At 37.7% G+C, this 13,613-nt stretch overlaps 1 pseudogene; it reads left to right on the forward strand.

The window, feature by feature from the left end:
- Nucleotides 1-4,562: 4,562 nt before the first annotated feature.
- On the forward strand, nt 4,563-12,812 carry LOC120590537 (heat shock cognate 71 kDa protein-like; annotated as a pseudogene).
- The last annotated feature ends 801 nt before the right edge of the window (nt 12,813-13,613 follow it).

The following is a 13,613-nucleotide window of genomic DNA, read 5'->3' on the forward strand; positions in this document are numbered from 1 at the left end:
CTATTTAAAGCTGTGTTCTCTTGCTATAATTTATAACTTTTTAAAATTTTATTTCATTTACCTAAAATTGGCAATTTGTATTAATGTGTGTGGTGTTTCTTTTTGAGGTGATAAAAATATTATTGAATTAGATAGTGGTGATGGTATATAACTGTGTGTGAATATACTAAAAAGCACTGAATTATATACTTTAAAGTTATATAGTATATCAATTATATCTCCAAAAAAAAAAATGGCGGGGTACATGCCTGCTGAGTTCCCATTAAGAGGTTCTCAGATGTCAAAAAAATGAGAAAAACTCCCTAGGCAATCTAGAGATGGGCACCAGATCTCTGAAGAGATGGAGTTAGCCGTGAGGTAATACATCTCAATTACTTTTAGGCAATTTCCCAGACTATGAAAAGACAGACCCTGATTCAGGTGAGCTGTTAAAGCTATTCTAGATAATGCTGAACAATCTGATTCATTAATCCAACCAATGAAATTATCAATTTGCTATCTTAAAATCCTCTCTTTAAAGAGCATAACACTGTTCTGATCCTAAAATTGCAAGAGAAGCTGTGCATTATCCCATTCTCAAGGACCCCCAACATCTAGTCTATAATTGAGGGAAGTATTAGGGGTTGTGGCAACACAGAGGACAGAGGAATAACTGACTAAGAGGTGAGGGAAGGCTTCACAGAGGCTTAAAGGCTGGAGAGAAACCTGCCATGGAGGAAAAGGGGCAAAGAACATTTCAGGTCAGAATACATAGAAGTAGGAGGCAGATAATATTAGCAGAACAGCGAGATGTTCACATGGAATACGGTTTTCATGGGTGGAAATGGCTGGAGATGAGGCTATAACCAAAGAAGAGTCTTGAATGCTATACCGAAAATTTTTGGCATTAATATACTACCAGTGGGGAACTATGAAGGATTTTAAGCACAGAGAATGGTCAGTTCTTTATTTTAGAAATATTATTCTATGATGTTATGGAATGGAATATATCCAGTAATTAAAAAAAAAAGGTAGAAAATACTAATGCAGCAACATAGATGAATCTCGGAAACCTTATTTTGGGCCAAATAAGCCAGACTAAAGGAGTGCACACTATATGATTTCATTTATATAAAATTCTAGAGCAGGAAAACTATTTATGGTGCCAGAAATCAGAATAGTGATTGCCTGTGGGGGAAGGGATTGACTGAAAGGGGGCACGTGGTGTATGCATTTGTCAAAACTCAAGTAACTGTACACTTAAGATCTGTCATGTCTGTGTTTGTACATTATACACATTATAAAACACAAAAAGAAAGAAATCTCTCTCTGGCATTAGTATGAAAGATGGATTGGCAGAGAGCAAGGTTGGAGAAGAAAAACCTGCCTTTCAATTGTGATATCTTCTGTTATAATTCAGTCAGAGCCTGCTCGATCATGGGGCCAGTCTGCTGAGGCCCAAGCACATGAGTCCAGGATGGAGATGAAGGACGTGATTTCCAAATAGCAACTGTGCCCTTTCCTTTTCCTGGAAGTGAGAAAAATTATACAAAATTCTCCATGTGGAATTTTTTGTTGTTGTTCAGACTTAATTCAAATACCTGGTATCTTACTCCACTTAGACACACTGGACTTAAGTGAGTCGGTGTGGAGCAATTCCATCAGAACACAGATTCCATCAGAACATAGCATAAGCTGCTCTGAGCTGATCCATAAGTTTACACTAAAATGTGACAAGTGCGGACAGAGAGAGACTCAGGGCCTCAGCAAGGCAGGGTGACTTGAGCAGCCCTCAGCCCAATATCCGGTGTGGCAGACAGAAATACTTAAAGACCTAGATCCTATTATATGAGGTTGAATTCATTCAATTAAACAGCTTAAGTAGCTCCGATCAGCCGCTGGAACACTTCTCTGTGGAGTGCTAAAACAATGGCCCGAGGGGCAGCTGAAGTTTGCTTTCTCTTGTGTGAAGCCAGCTGGAGTTGCCAAGCACATGGCCAAGCTGGGGAGGGCCAACGTTGCATAATTGCATTAAACCTGCCTGTTCTTTCCGGAACGCACTTCCTGACCACATCGAGGAGAAAATGAGTTAAGGGGGAGATTTCAAGTCTTAGATACTACAGCTATCTTTTGATCCCCTTGCCTCAAAATGACTTTTATGAAAAGTGAAACTGAATTTAGACTCCCCTGCCTAGGGCTAAGTTTTGCTATATTACACTTGGTCTTTCCTCATTATTATTAAAGTGACTTTTGTTGACCGTAGAATTTAATATACTTGATTAAATATCTTTTCAATTATACTTCTGCAAGATAGAACCAAGGTATTACTAATTCCATTACACTTTCTGAGGATCCCATTCTGCTTTCAAAATCCTGAATTTTCCTTACCACGAACTGTCATATATCCCTCTCACATGCTTTCCTGATATTTTATCTTTTTTATGGCACTTCTTTATTCATCTGTCCATCCCCTCAACAAGCATTGATTAAGCTCCCTCCTTACATTTGAAGCAGTATTGGGCACTTTAACATATTTAATTCTCATAATAACCCTTTCAGATAATTAATTTCAACCCCATTTTACTAGAGACACCTAAACTCACAGAGCTTAGGCAGCTTGCCAAAGGTCAAAAAGCTTGTATTGACAGTGCTTAACTTTAAATCCTGTGCCTCGTCTGCCTTGAAATTGCTAGTACCTGTCCATCACTGTCACTTAATAAATATCTACTGCTAGGCACCATCAAAAGCACCAAGGAAAAACACATAAATTAAGTCCTGGTCCTAAGAAGACAGACATATTCCCAATGATCTATTTGAGTCCAATGGTCATGTCATTTATTTATTCATTTAGCAGACGTTTGCTGAGCACCTGTTATATCCTAGGTACCCCATGCTCTTACATGAAGCAATGGCACAGATATGCTTTCTGTCCTTTGAACAGTGTTGGAATAAAGGCACAAGAAAATAATCGCTGGAGCACATAAGAGGGAGTAATTTGTTGTGTGCGGGATTTTTGGAGAAGACTTCATAAAGAAGATGCCATTGAATTGGGCCGTAAAGGATAGGAAAATTTTGATAGGTTTTTTAAAAAGGTGAGGGTGAGGGGGTTTAATACCAAATGAAACGGAAACAAACTAGAGTCTTCATGAGCCAGGACATGTAGTTGTAAAGCTGCAGAGTAGTATCGGGGTAATTTAAATAGTACTATGTGACTGGAACGCATGGTGTGAGGCAGGGAGTAGAGGGAGAAAACATTGGAAAAGGTACGTAAAATGCCATGCAAAGGAGCCTAGACTTGATTTTATGAAAATGGAGAGAATCATTAGAGATTTCTGAGCAGAGGAACTTATTTATCTTTGTGTTCTATGGTGTGTGGCACACTGCCTTATTCTTGGTAGCATTTGTCACTTTCTTGGCACCAGAAGAAACTCTGGCCCCCAACTTGATGCCATGCTCTGTTTACACAGGCAAAATAATGCCCATGCTCTTGCATATAGCAATTTTCTCGCCAAGCCCTCTGCCAAGGCATCCCAGGTCTGAGAGCAATCTTTCTCTTTTATCCAAGGCCAAATTGCTGCCTCCATGTTGTTGTCACTGCTACAGGCTCTGCAAATTTCTCCTTGGAGAACTGAAATTGGTCCAGTGGAAGAAACGCTAGACTGGAACGCTTAAGAAACCAGGGTCCTGATCCCTGCTCTACAAATACCTAGAGTATAACCTTGGCCTGTGTCCCATCTATAAAATGGATAGGTGATGTCTACATTCCCTTTTATATTTAATAGTCTCTGATTTTAAATGCAGAGTCGACATGTCTTCAGTCAGGCCAGACTGGCTAGATCTGCAAAGCTCTGCTTTAACTTGTGGCAGAATAATTTTTTGTGATTGTAACCTGTTTTATTCTTCTTGTACTTTGCCTCACACTTCCACACTCTACCTCTTTCTTGCCCATTCTAGGAAGGTTGCCAGTAATGTTTGTACCTGTGCCTCAAGAGAGTTTTGTGTTTCTAAGCTAGAAACAGACGTTGCTAAAGAAAATCCTCTCTGCCAAAGAAGATCTTTGAAATTCTAAATGCACTGAGGACACCAGGCCACTAGTCCCTAATAAGATCCAGAGAGAAGGAAGCACTTTTCGAGAGAGAAGCCAGAATAGAAAGATTGAGAACTTCTTTCTTAGGACGAGCACAAAATTGATCTTTTGTAGGATGTTTTTCAGAATAAAAAGTAACATTACTTGTCAATAATTACCCTGGAAGCACAGGCATAAATCAGGATGGTCCCAGGCAAACTGTGTGGTGTAGTCATTAAATCCAAGAAGAAATGGCATCATATCCCACTGTCCTACAGATATCACTAATCAATCCCCATACTCTTTCTGCTGAGCCCAGACGGCCCTTGAACCCTTCCCAACATAGTGTTCCTGACACTACTTACTAATCCATCAGTATTAGCCCTTGAGTTTAAAATTTTTATTACAGTTAACCTTGTAATAAAAACAAGACAGAGTGGATACTGTGGTGCTCTGCCCAGATCCTCTCTGGAGGCTGATGAACCCATCCCCCAGCTGCTGAATCTACTGTCTACCGATGGCTGATATCTGGATCCCTCACCATGCATTGCCCTCAGATGAAGGAAACTGCCTTGCTCAAGTGCACTGGTGACTTGGCTAGGTGATGCAGGGATACAAAGACCAGACCCGTCTTGCTTCAATTTGAATCAAATCTGAAAGGCCGTCTCACTTCCAAAGCTTTCTACACAATCAATGGAAGCTGATGGCACTCAGCTTCTTCTGCCCAGTCTTGACTTCTTCACTTTCCTATAAATGTATCTCCCAAGAGTCTTTCTCAATCAACTGCTGTACGCAACTCTCCATCTCAAGATATGTTTCCAGGAATCCCTCTCTATCTAAGGAACCGAACTACCTCTGTGCAGTTAGTAGAAGTAAACCCCTGGACATACAGATGGCCAACAGACAAATGAAAAGATGTTCAACATCACTAATCATCAGGGAAATGCAAATTAAAACCACAATGAGATCACCTCACACCAGTCAGAATAAATAAATAGAATAAATAAAAAGTCATCAATAAATCAATAAACAAGTATTGGAAAGAATGCAGAGAAAAGGGAACACTTGTGCATTGTTGGTGAGATTGTAAATTGGTGCAGCCGCTATGAAAAACAGTATGAAAATTTCTCAAAAAATTAAAAATAGAACTACCATATGACCCAGCAATTCCACTTCTGGGTATTTATCCAAAGAAATCCAAAACACTAATTTGAAAAGACATGTGCATGCCTATGTTCACTGCAGCATTATTTACAATAGCTAAGATATGGAAGCAACCTAAGTGTCCATCAATAGACAAATAGATAAAGAAGATGTGGTATATATATACAATGGAATATTATTCAGCAATAAAAAGAATGAAATCTTGCCATTTGCAATAATGTGGATGGACCTAGTGAGTATTATGCTAAGTAAAATAAATCAGACAAAGACAAATAGCCTTGTTCACTCATATGTACAATCTAAAATCCAAAATAAATGAACAAATGAAACAGAAACAAACTTATAGATACGAATTGATGGTTGCCAGCTAGGTGGGACGGTGGCGGGGGAGGGAATGGGTAAAAAAGATGAAGAGATTAAGTATAAATTGCCAGTTATGAAAACAGTCATGGGATATAATGTACAGCATAGGGAAAACAGTCAATAATACTGTAATAACAATGTACAGTGTCAGATGGGTACTAGATTTATCACGGTGATCACTTCGTAAGTTATATAAATGTCTAATCATTATATTGTACACCTGAAACTAATATAATATCATATGTCAACTGTTATTGAAAAAAAAAACTTAAAAGAAGTAAACTCTAAGGTTAACTTCCTAATTTGTGTCTTCATAAAAATGGGTGAATTAGCATATTTTCCTGCTCCCACAGTTCATTGATCCAAATTTAAAAGCTGCCCTGGAAAATACATGTCCCTTCACTCTTCATAATCAGAAAAGTACAGTTCCTCTCTTTGTCTGGTCTCCAGTGGAAGAAACAAGATTGCTATGTGGTTCCACAGCAGTAAAGCGGAACAAACACTTTTAGGGAGACAGGAGACAAGGTTTTAGTTCTGGCTTTGCCAACAACTCACTATGATGTAGGCAGATCATTTCCTTTCTCTACATAGGTCCAAATTTACCTTTCTGTAAAACATAGGACTTATCAGAAAAATTATCCAAGGCTTGGAAATAAGGCAGAAAGGTGGATCCCACATTCTTTCAATGTTACACAGAACAAAGACCACCCAGAAATTGTCTAGAGGAATATATTTAATTTCTCTCATCATTTGCTATTGATTGAAGGTCCCAGATTTAGTAAAATTGTTTATTATCTGGTGGAGTTTTGTCTAGTAGAGATGAAAATAATTTCTATCCATGAAACAGATAACCACAAAGATTTATAGCCTAGTTTTTATGTAATCTAGTAATCTTATCCTATCAGTGCATAAAATACACTTGGCTTCTTAAATATTCTTTGACTCAATCATAATATCTTAGTGGTTTCCTTGCTAATTCATCAGTTAAATAGAATCTCTTACATGTGGTTCATTTTATATTTGCCTAAGAGTCATGATTTTATCTTTTTTAAAATTATACCTCAACAGATTTGATCTGTTCCTTAATATTGAAAGAAAACAAATCCACACACCCATCTTAAGAACTCAGGGATTTCATAGTTTTAATGTAACATAAAGGCATCTAGGACTCCTTTCTGTAGAAATCCTCTGCAGCATATTACCCTCTGAAGAGCAGTCAGCAATACCAGAGTCAGCAGAGCCATCACCCTTGATCACTGTGCAGAGTGGAGGCTGGGGAAAGAGCAGCACAGCTAAGGCTTAGTGAGAGGGACTTCCCCGAGCTTTCCCAGGGTCTGAACGGTAAGAAAGTTATACATTGTCAGATCTGGGGCTTAAAACAGAGACTAATTTTGCACTAAAGGCAGGCTCATCACTACACTCCTCACATATTCATGTCATATCTTATCTGCTTGTATCCCCAATGTACATCATATGTGCCTAGCACATAGTAGACACTCAATGTATACTACATGCAATTAAAATTTTTAAAATATTCCTAGTGACTAGAGTTTGGATGTTTCCAAAGGACCAAATCTATTGATTAACTTCACTTCAGAGCACTAGAAAAGATAGACAACAGGAGCAAGACAGGCCTATGTTTCATCCTATCATTGCTATTTTGTGGCTAATTAGCAATGTAACCTTGAACCAAGAAAGAAATCATGTGAGCCTCAGTTTCCTTCCCATCACATGTGAATAATCCTCATAATGTTGATTATTAATCCTTGTTATGAAGATTAAAATAAAAAAAGGAATGTGAAACACTTAGCACAACACCTAGCCCAAAGCTGCCCCCACCCACAATAGTCTTTGGTCTTTCTTTCCCATCTCGGAAGACCTTGGAAGGCTTTGGGTTCTTAGCTGTGTTGCTGCTTCTACCATGGCCCTCCCCAGTCACACAGTGATCAAGGGATGGGAAAATCGCTCTATTCAAACAGGTGTCACTGTTCTAAACCTACAGTCTCATTTCCTGATCGTGTCTTAATCTGCTCGTCAGTAGTGAAAGTTGATTTCTTGCACATTCTTATATCAGTGGGAATTTCTGCCCTTGGCTGACAGGCATTATGGGCTGGCTTTGACATACAGCCCTACAGGGCCTGAACAGCCCCTATTCTTTCTCAGTTCTGAAAGGGAGCTTTGTGCCAAGGATTCATTAAACTGCACTGCACAGCCCCTTCATAAATGGGGCTCAATAATGAACAGTCGATTTAACTGGAAAAGCTGCTGTGGCTGTTAAATTAAAGGGAAATAAAGTGCACTTTAGACTCAGTCTGCCAGAAGAAATGGTGACCTAAAAGGAAAATCTTCATTTTTATTGAATTGAAGTTTTAAAAAAGTTTAATATGTCCAGGAAGCTTCCTTGTGACAGGCAATGAGACATAAAAGCTCAGAATGCAGGCCTGAGTTACTGTGCTTTTTATTTACCATCGTTGTCCTAAGTGAGTCTCAGGTTCTTAGAGTATAAAGGAAGGATCTAACTTTGAGAAAGAAATATCAGAGGACTCTTCAAGATGCCACAAAAGGGGTGTGTGTGTGTGTGTGTGTGTGTGTGTGTGTGTGTGTGTGTGTTGTGTGTGTGTGTTTAATTTTTTAAAGGTATTTTGTTTAAGACCAGGCTTTCTCTTTCATTCTTTCAAATTTGAAGGTCCAAGAGCCATTCTTTTCAGAGTTCCTGCTCTCTTTTAGGGATAACACATCTCTCCGGGAGGAGACCCAGTTGTTTCTCCTCACTCTACAGCTCAGCTGCATTTGATTTGAGCAGTGTTCTCTGACATCTGACTCAGTAGCCTCTCTTTTAGGTTTGAAGTTTTCAGAAGTATGCATGAGTGCTCCAAAGAACTTTCTCTTCAACTTCTTCTGAGTTATATAACTTTTTAGCATGGTGAGATAGAACATCTACTTACGTATGCTAGAATGTTATAGTTTTCCATAACTCTCATGTGTAAGAAGCAAAAGCTTTATCTGTGCTTTGACAGATAAAATAACCATATGGTGGTCTTAGTTTTTCTCCGCTAAGCTGCTCTGAGCTAAGAATTCTTCTTAACATGTTCCCCTATCATTCCTGTTTGCAAATCTTTATATAGAATCTGCTCCTAGATATCTCACAGGTGTCACGACTCTAGCTAAGGCATTTTCTGGTTTTTATCTTAAGCATCATTTTACCATCAAAATTGACAAAGTCACTCATCTCAGGGAATTTAAAGAGCAATCTGAAAGGCAATGTGAAATAAAGGCCCACTTCCACCGTCATTGTTCAGGGTCACAGGAATCCAACACAGATTGTCAGTTGCAAAGCTGTAGAGAAAAGGCAAATCTTTCTAAGAAGTTTTATGCAATCTTTCTAAAATGTAATTTATTTTTCATTTGAATTCTAAGCCATCGATTTAATTTTTTAGGATTCTGCATTAGGCAATTCAAAGCCACCACGAAAATATCCTAAAGTTGAAAAATATAAATCTATGCATGTATTCATTTTTAATAGTAACTATGGTGACTTACTAAATAATATTGTTTTATTCTTTGTCCATCTACCACTAATGAGTCACATTCAACCAAAATAAATTAAGAGTTCTCCATACCATGAAATTCTGAGTTCATAATAAAACTGCTGCCTGTGACAACTTCTGAGATGGACTTTGCCCGGTGTGAGCCCCGATGGTTATTAGGGTCTATCAGAGCAATCAAAGTTTCATTTACCTTCCATTAAAGACTGTCAGAATCCAAATTGGCTATGCCATACTGCGTGGACTGTGTGGACCTGATTACATTTTGATATTTAGCAGTGGAGTAAATAGTCATAAGAAAATACATATTAGACCAGTCCAATTTTTACACATAGCATCAGCCATTCAAATGCACTCTTCAGTCAGTTCAAACAATTATAACCTGTTCAAAAGATATTTAGCTTTAAAGATGAGAGATAAGAGGACTTTTCTGATCTGCATAGATTTGACCACAGCCAGACTACAAGTTAAGAAGAGTGTTAATATGTTACAGCTTATCTAAAAGAAAATGACCAGAAAAGTGATAGTGATCAAAATCAAAGTACAGGAAGAAGCACGCTTCTATAAGATTCAGAACATTTCTTAATTCTCATACTTGAAACTTTTATGTGCCTTTTTCCCACCAATGTGTAATCCTTCTGAGAAAAGAAAAGAAGTTGTCCTCAGTGGTACAATTATAAAAGATATAACATACACATAATGAAAAATACCAGAAGGTGAAGAAAGGGAGAAAGGAACAGAAGAAATATTTGAAACAATAATGTTTGAGAACTTCTCCCAAATTAATGTCAACACCAAACCACAGATACAGGAAGACCAGAGAACACAAAGCAGGATAAAGGCCAAAAATCAAAAACAAACACACAAAATACTGCACTTAGACCTATCATTTTCAAACTACAGAAAATCAATAAATGCAAAGTAAGTAAAAAATTCTGAAAGAATCTAGAAGGAAGACAACCCCTTACCATGTCAACACTAATGGAAAAGAATGTGGGAGTAGCTATATTAATTTCACACCAAGCACATTGGCAGGAAAGTTATCAGGGATAAATAAGGGCGTTACATGATAATAAAAGGGTCAATTCTCTAAGAAGACATAACAGTTCTTAATGTGTATATATTTAACAACAGTGTCAAAATACGTAAGGCACATACTGATAGCGAGAAATGAATAAATCCACTATTATACTTTGAGAATTCAACATCCTCTATCAGTAATGGACAAATACAGCAGTTAGAAAATCAGTAAAGACATAGTCAAACTCAACAACATCATCAATCAATTAGATATAATGGACACCTACAGACTACTTCATCCAACAACAGCAGAATGCACATTTTCTCAAGCTTACATGAAGTATTCGCATACAGAGACCATTCTATGGGCCAAAACATACACCTCAACAAATTCAAAAGAATAAAAATCATAATGGATACTCTAGAACCTAATGAAATTAAACTAAAAATCAATAACAGAAAGAAAGCTGGAAAACCTCTAAATACTTGGAGATTACGCTATGCATTTTTAAAAAACATATGGGCCAAGAAAAGAAATCTCAAGAGAAATTTAAAAATATTTCGAACTGAAAATTAAAGCACAATCTATCAAAATTTGTAGTATGCAGCAGAGTAGGGCTTAGAAAGAAATTTATAGCATTGAATGCATTTATTAGAAAACAAGGCAAATCTCGAATCAATCATTTAAGCTTCCTCCAACTTAAGAAACTGGAAAATGAATAGGAAATTAAATTCAATGTAAACAGAATAAAAGAAAAAATAAAAATTAGAGCAGAAATCAATTAAATTGAAAACAAAATCGATATAGAGATACAATGAAAACTAAAGAAATTTCTTTGGAAATATCAATAAAATTGATAATCCTTTAGTCAAGTTAACTAAGAAAAAAGAGAGAGGACATAAATTACTAATATCAGAAATGAAAGAGGAGACATCACTGTAGAGCCCATGGATATTAAAAGGATAATGAAGAAATACTGTGAATAACTCTATGCCCACAAATTTTATTACCTAGATAAAATGGATCAATTCTTTAAAAGATACAATCTGCTAAAACTCACACGAAAAGAAATAGGCAATATGAATAAGTCTATATCTATTAAAGAAGTTGAATCGACAATTAATAAGCTTTCTAAACAAGAACTACAAGTCTGATATGAAGCATTGACCCTACATGATGTTGAATGATGCAGGCAGGCCCAAATAGAATAAAAGAAAGAAACAAAAAGTTTCTATCTAGAAAAGCTTTCGTTTACGGTTTTGACAAAGATGAAGGAAATCATTGAAGCCTACTTGGTAACAGAAGACTGTTACCAATGCTGTTGTCACAGTATCACCCTAGTTTAATGACTCTCAGCATAACTGGAATCAATGCTGGTCTCGACTAAGTGAGAATCATCAAGGAGCCAACTGTTGTTGCTATTGCTTATGGCTTAGAGTGGGAAGAAATGAGCCGATCTTTTACTTAGGAGGTGGCGCTTTTGATATGTTAATCCTCACTATTGAAGATGGAATATTTTAGGTTAAATCTACAGTTGGAGATACCCACCTAGATGAAGAAGGCTTTGCCAATCGAATAGTCAATCATTTTATTGCAGAGTTCAAGGGCAAGCATAAGGACATCAGTGAGGATAAGAGGGCTGTGTATCACCTCTGTACTGCTTGTGAACATGCTAAATGTGTTCTTGTCTCCAACAGACAGGCCAGTGTTGAGACTGATTCACACTATGAAGGAATCAACTTCTATTCCTCCATTACCCTTGCCCAATTTGAAGAATTGAATGCTTACTTATCCCATGGCACATTGAAGCCTGTATAGAAAGCCCTTCAGGATGCCAAGCCAGACAAGTCTCAGAGTCATGATACTGTCCTTGTGGGTAGTTTTACCTGTAACCCCAAGAGTTAGAAACTTGCACAGGGCTTTTTCAACAGAAAGGAATTGAATAAAAGCATTAACACTGATGAGGCTGTTGCTTATGGTGCAGCTGTCCAGGCAGCCATCCTATCTGGAGACAAATTTGAAAACATTTAAGATTTGCTGCTCTTGGATGTTACTCCTTTTTCTCTTAGCATTGAAACTGCTGGTGGAGTCATGACTGTCCTCATTAAGCACAATACTACCAATCCTGCCAAGCAGAGAGACCTTTACTCCCTACTCTGACTGATGAGTGCGCCATAACCGAGGATAACAATCTACTTGGCAAGTTTGAACTCACGGGCACACCTCCTGCACTCTGTGATGCTCCTTAGATTAAAATCACTGTTGATATTGATGCCAATGGCATCCTCACTGTCTTTGCTGTGGATAAGAATACAGGAAAAGAGAACAAGCTTACCATGACTAATACAAGAACCATTTGATCAAGGAAGACAGTGAACATAGGGTCCAAGAAGCTGAGAAGTACAAAGTTGAAGATGAGAAGCAGTGGGACAAGGTGTCCTCCAAAAATTCACTTGAATTCTTTGCAATCAATGTGAAAACCACCGTTGAAGATGAGAAACTTCTAAGCTCGACAATGAGGATAAACAGAAGATTCTTGACAAATGTAATAAATCATAGACTAGCTTGATAACAGACTGAAGAGAACGAAGAATCTGAACATCATCAGAAAGAGCTGGAGAAAGTCTACAACCCTGTCATCCCCAAGCTGTACCACATAGAGTGTAGGAGGTAAGCCAGAAGGAATGCCTGGGGGCCGTGCTCCTCCTTCTGGCAGTTTTTCCTCTGGGCCGCCATTGAAAAGACTGATCAAGACAACCTGAATGCGAATTTAGTTTTTGTTCCCCACAAAACATTGAAGGACCCAAATCTGTAGCAAATTCTGTGGCAGTTTTAAGGTGGAGCTGCTATGGTAAATAACTGTACACAAGGAAAGGAAATGACATTGTACTTTATAAACACTATTATAAGTGGACAGTGCAATGTCTTAAATAAAATTGTATTTGAAATTGGCACCCTTCCCCGCCAAAAAAAGCCCACAATACAAACCACAAATTTTTACTGCATTCAAATGCAGTTATCTTTTGGTTTAAGGGTATAGGACAAAAACAAGGAGATGTGTTCCCCTGGGGCCTGAATGGTGTTAATTATGAGAGTGGGTGTTTGCAGTTACAAGTCTTAACTAAGCACCATTACCATGTGGCAGTACTGACTACAAGTTCTTTTATAAATGCATTTTTGTATGTATTTTTATGATAAGTGAGCCCTCTAAAGTGTGTGACCCAGGCAAGAACCCATCTTTCCCAGCTGTTTTAGATATTACTATTAAATCCATTTAACAGATGAGAAAACTGGGACTTTAGTTTATCTGTCAGCATAAAGTGTAGGAAATAGAAACTTCTCTAGAGAGTTCAAGCAGCAAAAAAACTTAATACACAAATTATGAGTTCATAAAATGATAGGAAGTCAGGGCATGGAGATAGAAAGCTACTTTCTCTTTTACAACAGAAAAGGAGAAATTACAGATCGATGAAGT

Source organism: Pteropus medius, unplaced genomic scaffold (genome assembly GCF_902729225.1).
Source record: "Pteropus medius unplaced genomic scaffold, Ma_sr-lr_union100, whole genome shotgun sequence".
Taxonomy (NCBI): Eukaryota; Metazoa; Chordata; class Mammalia; order Chiroptera; family Pteropodidae; genus Pteropus; species Pteropus medius.